Source organism: Mesitornis unicolor, unplaced genomic scaffold (genome assembly GCF_000695765.1).
Source record: "Mesitornis unicolor isolate BGI_N332 unplaced genomic scaffold, ASM69576v1 scaffold50562, whole genome shotgun sequence".
Lineage (NCBI taxonomy): Eukaryota > Metazoa > Chordata > Aves > Mesitornithiformes > Mesitornithidae > Mesitornis > Mesitornis unicolor.
In genome coordinates, this window is record NW_010169505.1 from 27,800 (window position 1) to 39,662 (window position 11,863).

General features: G+C 40.0%; 1 protein-coding gene across 1 annotated transcript in view; it reads left to right on the forward strand.

The window, feature by feature from the left end:
• The first annotated feature begins 3,869 nt into the window (after positions 1-3,869).
• The window catches only part of NCK2 (NCK adaptor protein 2), a 53,179-nt gene continuing 45,185 nt past the window's right edge, over positions 3,870-11,863 (forward strand). Inside the window, exon 1 of the mRNA XM_010179356.1 lies at positions 3,870-3,938. The gene's annotated coding sequence lies outside the window, so the exon portion shown is untranslated. The remainder of the gene's footprint in view (positions 3,939-11,863) is intronic.

The window sequence follows — 11,863 nt, forward strand, 5'->3', positions numbered from 1 at the left end:
GGTTGTCGGGTGTTGGGAAGAGAGCCTAAGAGAATTGTCATTGAAATAGTCATTGTAAGGCCAAATCTGGATTTTTAGCCATGGGGATAAAGAAAATGGGGCACATTACAGCTATTAGTGAAAGGAAAGGTGGCTAATAGCTTTGGATGTCACTTGCAATATAATCATTACAAGGGTACTAATTTATTATTAAGGTTGTAATCCTTAAAGATTACACTTTTAAATATAAGATCCTTATTATATTAGATGTTTCTGATATTTGTCTTCTGGTGCTTATCTGCAAGCATCCAGTTGAACCTTTTATTTCTGACTATTTAGAAGTGCTTTTTACTGTGGGACTTGTATAGTCCTTGTGTTTGGAAAAACTTGATCTAGAAAACAAATGGGAGTGACTGAGGCTGCTGTTCAAACGTAGACAAATTTGTGTTTCCACCTTGCATGTTTGTAAGCATGCGTTCATCCAGTCCTGTACTCTGCCGTTCCTGTTCCTGGTTGTCATCTTCTGTGCCTCAGCTGTGGGCCTCAGGGTGAGGGCAGGATGCAAAAGCTGTGATGAGTGGTAAGGGACTGCAGCATTTTGCATGCAGTAGGACTGACGTTGCTGCAGTAGCATTGCTGTTAGGGTTGAGATGTGACAAATGGACATCACACTGGATGGTACAGGAGTTCTGGGCGCTGGTGATGCCATGGAACACGACTGCCCATCTCTGTGCCTCTGTTTGCCTTGCTGTCTTTCCAAAAAACTGTGGACTTCCCAAATTTTCTAGTGTTGTACCAGTTTGTCTTTTGGGTGGGCAGTAAGTGTTTGCCATGTATGCTTCAAGGCTTTTGAAGGTTGATGGAGATTATTTTGTACTCTCAAGGTTTAAGTATTCATTCCCCAGCCTGGCTTTGCTATCACATTCAGCTGTCTGTATATATAGATGCACATGCACATACACATACACGTATACATATGTATGTATGAGTCCTGGCTGGTAGCATGCAGCAGCAGAACCAGAAAACCCCGCCGACAGTGCAGCCCTCTGCCTAAGGGCAGATAGTCCCAAACCTTAACCACTGTTTCCATTTACTGACCTTTGAGAAGAAAGATCTTGAATATATGTAACTGAAAGATTGTTTCAAGGAACATATTTAAAGTATAAGCGAATTATTTGTGGTCTGGGTTTCCATCCTGAGTTTGAGTCACTCTGCAAGTCACGGTGTTGAAGGCGAAGCTTTGGGCTGCAGGGGTGTGTGATGGAAACTGGTTAATCATCTGAGGAAGGGACTCTTAGCTTGTCTTGCAGCAGAAATTCTTCCTGTGGCTCTTCCATAGCAAAGTGAAGATTTTTAGCAAGAGAAAAAATAGAAAAGGAGGTCACAGTGCAACAGAATTGAGCCCAGAAAGGACAGGAACCAGTCTGCATCTTGCTCTTGTGTGTCTGCTAGATTAACAGAGTTTTATTTCAATCAAAGTGTTGGTAGAAATGAGGTTTTTCTTGTGCATTATCTGCCTTTGACTCTTGGCACTATCACCATTTACATTCTGAGCTACTTTTAATGTATATTGAGTGAGCTGTGAAGATAAAACTCTTCTTGCTGTAGAGAAGGAAGTTGGTGCTGTTATACTGAGATAAACACATGACTCATTCTTTTCTTATATGTTTAGATGGAATTTGGACTTTTATTTTCCGCAACTGTACTTCCTTTCCAGTTGACTAGGAAATACAAGGTTAGTTTTTCAGGTATTGATAATTAACAGTAATTTTTTTCAGCTCATTTTCAAATGCACGTTTTATATGTGAATATGCATTTGTGAAGGTGAGAGCAATAGCTGAGAGAGGTGTTGGGTATTTCGTTGGGGAACTAAACCCCCAAAAATCCAAAGAAGGTCTTGATACAGTACTTTGATGGTAGATGGTAACGGGCAGGAGATGATTTGTGAGGTAGGAAGGAGAATGATAGTACTGTTCAGAAGATCTTGTTACAAAAAACAGAATTACTTCTATTGTCTCACTTTCCCCCTTAATATTAAAAATGTTCCTGCATTATTGACGGGCGAAAAGCGTGTACTACAAAACACTCAGCCAGTAGGAAAATGGATCTGCCCTGCCTCAGGCTTTTAATATCACTTCATTTATTAAAGTATCTTTCCCATTTACTTGATATCTGTCCTATAATTTCAAATATAGAGCTGTTTTCAGCAAGAACACAGTTAAGGTCTGTAGCTACATAGGAAACTTGATACAGCAAAGCATGGCTGCCCACAGAAAGCTCAAAACCTAGATCAGGTGGTGGGGCCGCAGGTGTTGCAGTCGGAGGAGAGAAAAGGCAGGTCACCCTCCAGTCCCGTCTGCTCTCTGCTGTCATGGTTTTATCTTCATTCAGGTGCTGAACTGGTTTGGGAGACTCTTCTGTTTTAATAAAGATTCCTCATAAATTACCCTCCTCTGTTTTTTGTTTTGTTTTGTTTTTTTCCTTGTGTGTTTTTTTTGAGAGGGCTCACAATGCTCTGGCTGCCCTTGCAGCTGCTGGCGAGCTGAGGGGCAGGGGCTTTCTTTTGCTTTGTCCCCTAGCAATATGTTTGTGCTTAAATGGTTGTCAAGCTGTGGCTTTAGTAGTTCTGTTACTCCACTTATTAATGGGTAGAAGTCTCGCTTTTAAATATCTGTGTAAGGTGTTTTTGATACATTTGTCAATACTTCTTTTCCCCCTTCATTGTGATGTATGGGAACACTGGATAAATTGCTCTTTTTAATAGAATTTCTTTGTAGAATGCTTTTGTGGAGCGGCAACTGATTGGAATCTGTTCAGAGAAGACTTTGAACAGACACATTTGTGCATGAGCAGCCTCAGGTTGAGTAGGAGTTGTAATCTGTCATCCTTATGAGCGAGGGGCTGCAGTCCAGGAAGACTGAATTCAGACTTTTTTTTTTCCTTCTCTTTGAATTGGATCTTAATGTGTTTGCACTGCCTGAATTTGTCAGACATCCTATGGAGCTAGAAGCATCCTTAAAAAGCAGAAGCAAATGTTTAAATATTTTGAAGTCTCTTCTGAAGGGTTACTTTTGTGGCTAGAAATACTCAACAGAGCAATGGAGTTTGGGAGGGGCCTCTGGAGGTCCTCAGGCCAGCTCCCAGCAGGGCTAGGGCCACAGCTGAGGCCATGACCATGTGAATTTGAGACTCTCCCAGGTCCATCACTTTTCAGAGGACATGTGGCCGTGCTTAGACACCCTCGTGGTGAGGCCTTTCTGCTTTACATCCAGCCAGAATTTCAATTAATGGAGTTCTCCAGCCCTCTGGCCAACTTCACCGCCTCCTTCAGAGCTCGCTCTAGTTGGGTCAGTGTCTCTTGTGCCAGAGGGCCCCAAGCCACATGTGGTAGTGATCCAGACGGATTACACCTCCAGATGTGCGCGAGTGCCTCCTGGGTGGATATAGTCATGTCCCACGAAACTTCTGGCTGGGCTTTTGCTGATGTACCTCAGTCTTCGACGTGTAACAAGCGTTTCCCTTTTCTTAGGAAGTATAGGCAAGTTAAACTGGCAAATGTAACAGTGAAGGAGACAGTAAATAATGATGCTTTTTCAAATGTAGTACTTCTGAAGCTTTTTCTCTGTATTATGATGGCTGGGTTTGTGGTTGCTTTCTTTCCTAGATGGTTTGGATGGTCTGTGGTTAAATTGACCTTGTATTCGTTGAGAAAAGTTGAATATGAAGATGAATTCTATTTATGCTAAACAGCTGGACCAAGTCAGAGCCATTCAGGCTGCTCTTCAGCATCTCTTAGGAGATTTTGACAGCAGGAAAATTAAATTACCTAGCTGAAGTTTTTCTAAATTTAGTGCTGAAACTAAAATATGTGTCATTTGCTGTTTCAGACGGTGGTGTACGTAACTTTGTTGGAGAGTCCTGCCTTTCACTGCCTGGATCCTTTTAACAGCGTGCCAAAGGTGAGTGGTTCAAGTTCAGTGGTTATTTTCGTAACTAAAGATAACAAGTGAACTGGATGTATTGCTTGGGTTTGCTTTCACATAGCGTAGTACTTGTAATTTTGTTTTTTTTTAACTGCTGGATGGATGGTTAAACAGTAAGGTGTAGGTTTTTTTTTCTTTCAGTGGTCTGAGACAAATCAGTTTTAGCTCCTTATTTTCAAAAAAAGACAAGAGAAAAGGATAACCTCAGATTTTTGATTAAGCACTAGATGTTTCTAACACTGTTTTTGTGCTTCCGTCTCCTATTACCTCCTGCTTTGACTTGGGACATTCTTCCCTGAAGGCACTGTAGGCAGGACGTGGTGGTGTGGGAGGCATGGAGGAGTAGTGGCCATCCATAGCCTGTGGTGGAGCAGGCTTAACATTCTTCTTTGACTGAGTTCTAAAACCAGGTAATAGCTTACAAAGGACTGAGAGGAGAGCAGGTTTGGATACCCGTGGGTTTTCAGTGAGAGCAGAACAAAAGTACATTCAGTATACATAGAGTATCTTCCTGAGCTGGCTCAGAAGACCTGAGGTAATGCAGTGAAGCTGATGTTTTCCATAGGATTCATTTTGTGGTAGAATCTGGCTGTCTTCTTTCTGTTAATTCATGTACCCTGTTGTCCATTTCTAGTAATGATAGTTGAGCTCTGTGGCTTAGCAGAGATGTATTAACAGAAACTTTTAATAAGATGAAATCTCATTACGATTATACCAAAAAAATTAAAGCAGAAAGGCAGAACGATGAATGAACTTTCAGCATCGTAGTGGCTGCAGCATGGAGCAGAAAACTGGGAATCTTAGTTTCACTCATTACTTTACCAGGTGGATTTATTATTTCTTACTCAAATTCTCTGTTTATAAAATAAAAATAATGTTAGCTTCTTCAGAAGGAAGTTATGAAGGTTAATTATTGACGATTTAGAGCCTTCAAATTGAAAGGGATGTATGAAGTCCTCGTGTGCCTTGATTTTTGCTGTGAGTTCTGTTAAATGCTTGTTCAATGAAGTGTTATCAGATGTTGAAATTAGACTTAATTTGTTTAATAAAGTGCAGGTGAATCAGTTAGAATTAAAAATGCGATCCAGTCTTAAGTTTAACATCTACAGGTATTTTTTTCAAATTACTCAGTTTCCTTGAAACTGAAAAGGAAAATCTGAAGTAGTAGGATAGAAACTCTGAGATGCTGTATTAGACTTCTGCAGTACATTTTCAAATATATGTCTTTAATTGTAACGGACAAATTTATAACCCTGGCCTTTCCAGCAGATTAGAGTTATAGCCTTGAACAGTTAATATTTGCATTTAAAGGCTAATAGTAAGAAAACTTGTAATAATTTTCTGGAGTAGAAACTCCAGTAAGTTTTCTTTTTTGTGTGTCATGTGGGTAGCAAATTTTAAGTTTTTGAAATGGCTGTTAATGTAAAAACAAACCAAACACACAATCTTAAAGCCAGTGATTCATCAAACTATGGACTTAATCATAGTAAAAGGATTCTAATTTTTCTACTAAAATTTCTACTCAAAATTAAGGTTGTATTTTACTGACTGTGGCCCAAATTTTGTATTTATTTTGAATTTTTAATATAAAACTCTTCAGAGTATTTATCCTCGGAATCTTTTTTCTTGTCCAAATTTGTAATAGTTTTCACTTAAATGTTATGTGAAAATAATTATAAAAAAACCCCCACTGCTTAGTTCAAGGAAATAGGCATTTGGAATCTGGGTTATGGATTTAGTGTTATCTTATACTTGTTGAACTTATTTCTGTGACATTTGGCTTATTGAGTAGTTTTTTCTTCTACCCTTTAAAGCAGGAGGCAGGAAGGGGAACCAATCATGCCCAAAGTGAAGGCGTTTACAGCAGGTGAAGATTTTATATACTTCCAAAAAGGACAATAAATAGATAATGGCTCACTGAAGGGACATCTCAGTTAGCAGGGGGTGTTGGAGTGTGTGTCTCTCTCCCCATCTTCCCCCCTCCTCTTTTTAAAGTACGGGTACCCAGAATACTTGCTATGTCCAGTTGAGCAACATTTAATTTCAGTAAAAAAATTAAATCTATCTTCTATATTAATATTTTGTCATTTCCATCCTTTGTCTGCATGTTTCTGATGGACTATATTCATCTAGGTAAAGATGTGAATATTCTGCAAAACGTGGAGCTTTCTAACTCCTTTCTCGAAAAAAAAAAGAATGCCTAGGTATAGGTTCAGTAAAGCCTACACTTGAAATGCTTTGTTGAACCAGAATATAAGTAAACCTTTTGCCCTTTGAAAAGGAAGTGCAGTTGGCATCAGAGTAAATATTCACAAATGACAAAGTGTTCTTAAACTTCACTGAACTGTGAAGAAGAATAATGTGTCCTCATAGCATTTTGTTGAGTCAGAACTGCAGCGTAGTTAGTATGTGGTTATTGAGATCTGTCAGCTCATCTCTTCCCTAGCTGGGCCAGCTCCCTTTTTTCAGTTGTTTGTTTGTTTGTTTTTCTTTTAAGGAAGAGAACTGTATGGTAAGGTGCCCTTTAAAAAAAAAAAAGTAAAAATCTGTCATTCGTGCAATTAAATTAGTATGAAGTTAGACGAACTTCTGGCAGTTCATTGCAGTCATTCAGCTGTTGCAAATCTGAAACTCAGCAACAAGTATTTAGCATATTTTAGCACTTCATATTGTATGTAGTGGTATTCTGTACTTTTGAACTTGTTCCTCAGTCACTTAGTCTTTAAATTAGGAAATAAATTGCATCTTGCATTTTCACAATAGAATATTTTGAAAAGTGATTGCAATATTAATATGTTCCTTGAGCAATTCTGTCTTATGAGGAGCGGCTGAGGGAGCTGGGTCTCTTTCGATTGGAGAAGAGGAGACTGAGGGGTGACCTCATTCATGTTTATAAATTTGTAAAGGGTGAGTGTCAGGAGGAAGGAGCCAGGCAATGACAGGACAAGGGGCAATGGGAGCAAGCTGGAGCATAGGAGGTTCAATCTGAACATGAGGAAAAACTTTTTTACTGTCAGTGTGACAGATCACTGGACCAGGCTGCCCAGAGAGGAGGCTGTGGAGTCTCCTTCTCTGGAGACATTCAAAACCCGCCTGGACGCGTTCCTGTGTGACCTGGTCTAGGTGATCCTGCTCTGGCAGGGGGGTTGGACTGGATGATCTTTCGAGGTCCCTTCCAACTTCTAATATTCTGTGATTCTGTGAACAACCAACCATGAGGCAAATGCGGTCCTCATGTCGCAAGACTGGGGACAGCTCACAGCTTCTGACAGACTCAGCCTTCCTCCTTTAAAGAGTACAAAGCACCACAGACATTTCAGCTTAAATGGAGCTGTCTGCCATGCTGTATAGAAATGTTGCTTGGTGTTTTTCTGTGGATCAGCTTGTTTGTAGTTGTTGATTTTTAAGGAGTTTAAACCCCAGGAAAACAATACCTATGCTTAGTTATTTCATATGAGCTAGCTATGGGGAATTCTGTGTCTAACAGTAACTCGGGGAATGAAAGGCATATACTGAATGGATTTCTGGATTCCTTTCCCTTAAAAGAAAAAATTTTCCTATAATTATGTCAGTTATCACAGGTACCTAAAGTGTTGATTTTAAATCTTTGACTGCAACTTTAGCAGTACTTAAATATATTTACAGACATTACAGACTGTTTCTCTTTGTAGCAGTTGTAGTTCTTTGCATGAAAATACAGGCATGCTTTTATTTACTAATAATATCAAAATAGATTATGAAGAATTACTTGTCTTTAATTTTTTCCAGCTTTGATAGCTTCAGGTGCAATTCAGATTTGTAGATCTCAACCTGTTAGAGCCCACAAATGGCCTTTGCAGTATACTTTAACTGCAATCCCTATGGATTTCTCATCAGGGAACACTTCTATCAATACATAAAATTTCAGTTTGGTAAAAATGAAACAGTGAACAAGTTTTCCTGATGGAAGTAGTTTAGAGGTTTGATAGCTAGTGTGGACTTTGGCTGTCTTCTCATCCAGCGCGTCAGTTTTTCTGAGCCAAAAAAAGCTTTGCCTGCTAAAAAAATCCAGCATGTTGCTCATGAATATAGCTGTGAGTTAAGCTATGTATACATAAAATACATATCTATATGAGTAAGCTAAGGTTAAGCTAGTGCCCAAGTATATTGGTGAATTGAGCACAAAGCACACAGCGACCACCCTTCGTGTCTTGACCAGTGTTCAGAGGTATGCCACTGGCAGAGCTGGTTACTGAGCCCCTGCTGCTGTGGTTTCTAAATAAACATTTCCCTGTATTACACCAGGTTCAGTTAGAAGATCTGAGTATGCACTGTACTTCTGGGGGATGACTGATGCGTCTTTGAATATGATCTTGAGAAACTCCTCAAGATAGCTTATGCAGTGAAGTTACATCACGAGCGGGGTATTGTGAGGTGCTGAGAGCGTTCATGACTTAGGGGAGTGTTGTACATACAGGCATATGTTGGGGAATGTCAGCTTGAGGTTTTTGGGACATGAGGCACCTTCTGCCAGCTCTGTGTAGTGCAATAAGACTGTACGGGCGCAGGGACACATCAGTCATCCCAAACCCTCCTGAAGGAGGAAGCAGATTAGCGGCTGAGGCTGGCGTCACCAAGTTACTCCAAGATCCAGTTGCCCCAAAAAGGAACTTTGTCATCTCCTGCTTGCAAAAGCCTCCTGGAGATCTCCTCCCCTTGGGTTTTTGAGGGGTGCCCTGCCTGTTTCGTAGCTCTGTAGGTCTGACTGCTTCAGTTGGTGCTTTGCAGAAGCAGGCACACAACCAGCGTTGGTGTAGGTCACTTACACAATGAGTTGAAGACTTGTTCCTCCATTTGATGGTGGCTGGAAGGCAGTTCTGGTGTGGAGGCTTTTGAGGGGAACTTTAAATGATTCGTTGTTGGTGTTAGAATTGGTGTGTGGTTGAAATAGAGCTAAATCTGTAAATGTGTGTATTGTCAGTAGTGCTCTTAATGTACTCCATATACCATCATATTCAAATGGTATGTATTACATCAAATGTATTATTATATTGAAAAACAGTTCAGCTTGCTGAAATACTGCTTTTTAATGAATGGCAAGAGACTGTACATGCAGTTCATCTTGTTTTGTATCTGGCAAATGGTTTTGTGTGCGTTACCCAGGGGCACTCTGGATAACTGCTGAAATGGACAAATTTCACAAAACAGAAAATATTTAAAGGTTAGTGTGGTATGTTTACTGTGGAATTCTGTTTCTAATAACTCGGTTAATTAATCTTGGATTACAACTACTGCTTGCACTGTAGTAACAAAGCCCAAATTGTACTAAGCAGAGAGGACTGAGAAAATGAGCTTGTCCTGTTGGTTATTTTTTTAAGCCAGTAGTAACACAAAGCACAGAATACTGTGCATACAGTGACAAACCTTTTACAGTCTCTTTTTTTCCCTGATTTTAAGTTTGAGAGTCTCACTTAGACATCACAGTCTCCTTGCAGTCTCCTGGGTATAACCTCTGCTTTCCTTTGTGCTCTCTCCACACCCTTTTGTTTCAGGGATCCCCTGCAGCTCTCATCTTATCCCCCTTATTTTGAAGGCTGTTGTTTGTCTGTGTCAGCTGTTTTTAGTTGTCTCCCATAAGAAAGCCTCTGTGCAGCTTATTTTCTACCTGCTTAGTCACCCTCTTTCTCCACTCTCTCCTTTCTTTTAAATGATCCTACTCCTGCTTTTTGATTCAGCAGCTGTATGCATAATCTTTCCAGCAGGTCCCCTGCTACTGTCATTGCTACTCACACTGTTTTTTTTTTCCCCTCATTAGTTTGAGTCCTTGCATTTCTTTTTGGCAGGTCGTTTCCTTATGACTGCATGTTCCACCTCTTCCTCGTACCTTTAAAATTTACCTGTGGCCTGATATTTTTTTTTATGTGAAATACATACATCTTAACAAACATGTTCCTATATGTAAGTTAAGTTTACAGCAGGTGATGTCAGAGCAAATCCTTTCCCTGAAGCAGCAGGTAGTTGGGGGATCCAGATTTTCCCAGGAGGCTGATTTTGAATTCTCTGTCCTGTGCCAAAATCAGTAGCTTTTTGTCTGTCACTTGGCGCATTCCTTGATAAGCTGGGTTGTCTCATACCATTAGTTCTCAAGTTATCACATACCAGCCCCAAAAATGCTGTTGAATGAGGGCTAGACCTCTCTTTATATTTGATCTCTGAATTTGTTTTTCAAGATTACACAGTCAGAGTATTAGTTTTCCTTTCTTGGTTCTCCCTTAAGATTATTGAATGGCATTTTCTGCCAGCCCTGGATTTGTATAGGATCTGAAAAGGTCTGCTGAATTATTGCTAGAGAGAGTGCCGGTTTGTGATGGTGAGGATCAGGGTGCTTGGTAAGCTAAAGCATTTATCACAAAAGCAGAGGGTGTGACATCCTTGGGTTTACTTAAATGTTTTGACTAGAACTACAAAGAACTGGTGTGTATATATATGTATGTTTATAAAACTGATTTTGAACCTAGCTCATAAGCAAGGTTTTGACAGTTTTGCTCCTTAGAAGTTGAATTTACTGTCAGAATGATAATGGAAACTTGCATTCTCAACTGCTGACTTGTGCTTCAGGCACTCTCTGGATGCATGGCTGCTATAACATACTTTCTGACTACAGCAAGTTACTGAAGCTTCAGGAAGTCTTGAGCTGTGAACTGTGAGCCTTCACCTGTGTAACTGGTAACACCTCATCATGTGGCCAAAATGGAGGCATCCCGTATGTGTGCTGGGCTTATGCCCAGTTGTGTGAGGAGCAGCTGCTGCTGTGTATTCTTCAGGAAAAAAAGGTGGTGGTAGAAAAATCAGTGGGTTGTTGTGACCTGCTCCCTGGCTGTGATTTAGGAGAAGCGGGAGGAAACAACGGCACAGAGCAGGTCACTGCTCAGAGTAAGGTTTTTGGCCTGAAAGTGGTGGCAGGGCATCTCCATATCCTAAGTCAGTTACAGAATCCTTAAAAAATAAGAGAAACAAAAACTGAGGGCAGTATTTGATGCAGTGACACGGTGCTGCTTAATTTTATGGCACTAAGGCTTGGTTTCAGGGTTAACTTTTGAACCTAAATGTATTACATACTAGAGGAGCAGGAACAAGGCATCAAATAACACTTCAGTTCAAGACCTGTTCCTCGAAGCTTAATTTTCAACAAGAAGCTTGAGAACAAGAACAAATAAAGTAAAAATGCCTGGTATTAGTCACTTGAAGCATTCATTGGTTCTGTGATGCAGGAAAGGAGAAGGGATCTCTCTTCTGGAAGTTCTGCCTGAGGTCCAGGAGGAGAGGGGATCCCCCTTCTTCCTATTCTCTTCTCCACCTTCAGGTAATTTGTGAATTTTTCTATACTTGCTCTTGCCTTTCATGAGTCCAGGACTTATAACTTGCCACTCCTTTCACACACTACTCCACAGTTCCAAATATTTGTGTATGAATTTTCTTTAAAAAGCCTTTTTCATTGAGACCTGATGCAGATTTGGTAACGTTATTAGCTTTTTTTAGTAAGATCTGGTTTAGATAATGAAGAAATTGTCTACTTCTGTTATGATAATACTTACAGCAGAGTTGTGGTGTGTCACTCTGAATTTTGACTACAAGCAATACTAAGGTACTAGAAGAAGCTGTCAAATACTAAATATTTTGCGTGGCTCTCAGCTAAACTTTTGTATGAAACGATAACACAGTTACTTTATTGAAACTCAGTAACACTATAAATTTTTAACTTTTTATTAATCTAGAAGGAATGAGGACTCTATAGCTAAACTTCCAAATTTCAGACCTGTGGTTTTGAACCTGTCTTTTCTTTATCAAATCTTGGTTCTAGTACAGTTATTAATTCCCACAGTCTCTGTCCATGTTTGGAAATTATCTGGCTGCTACTCTTT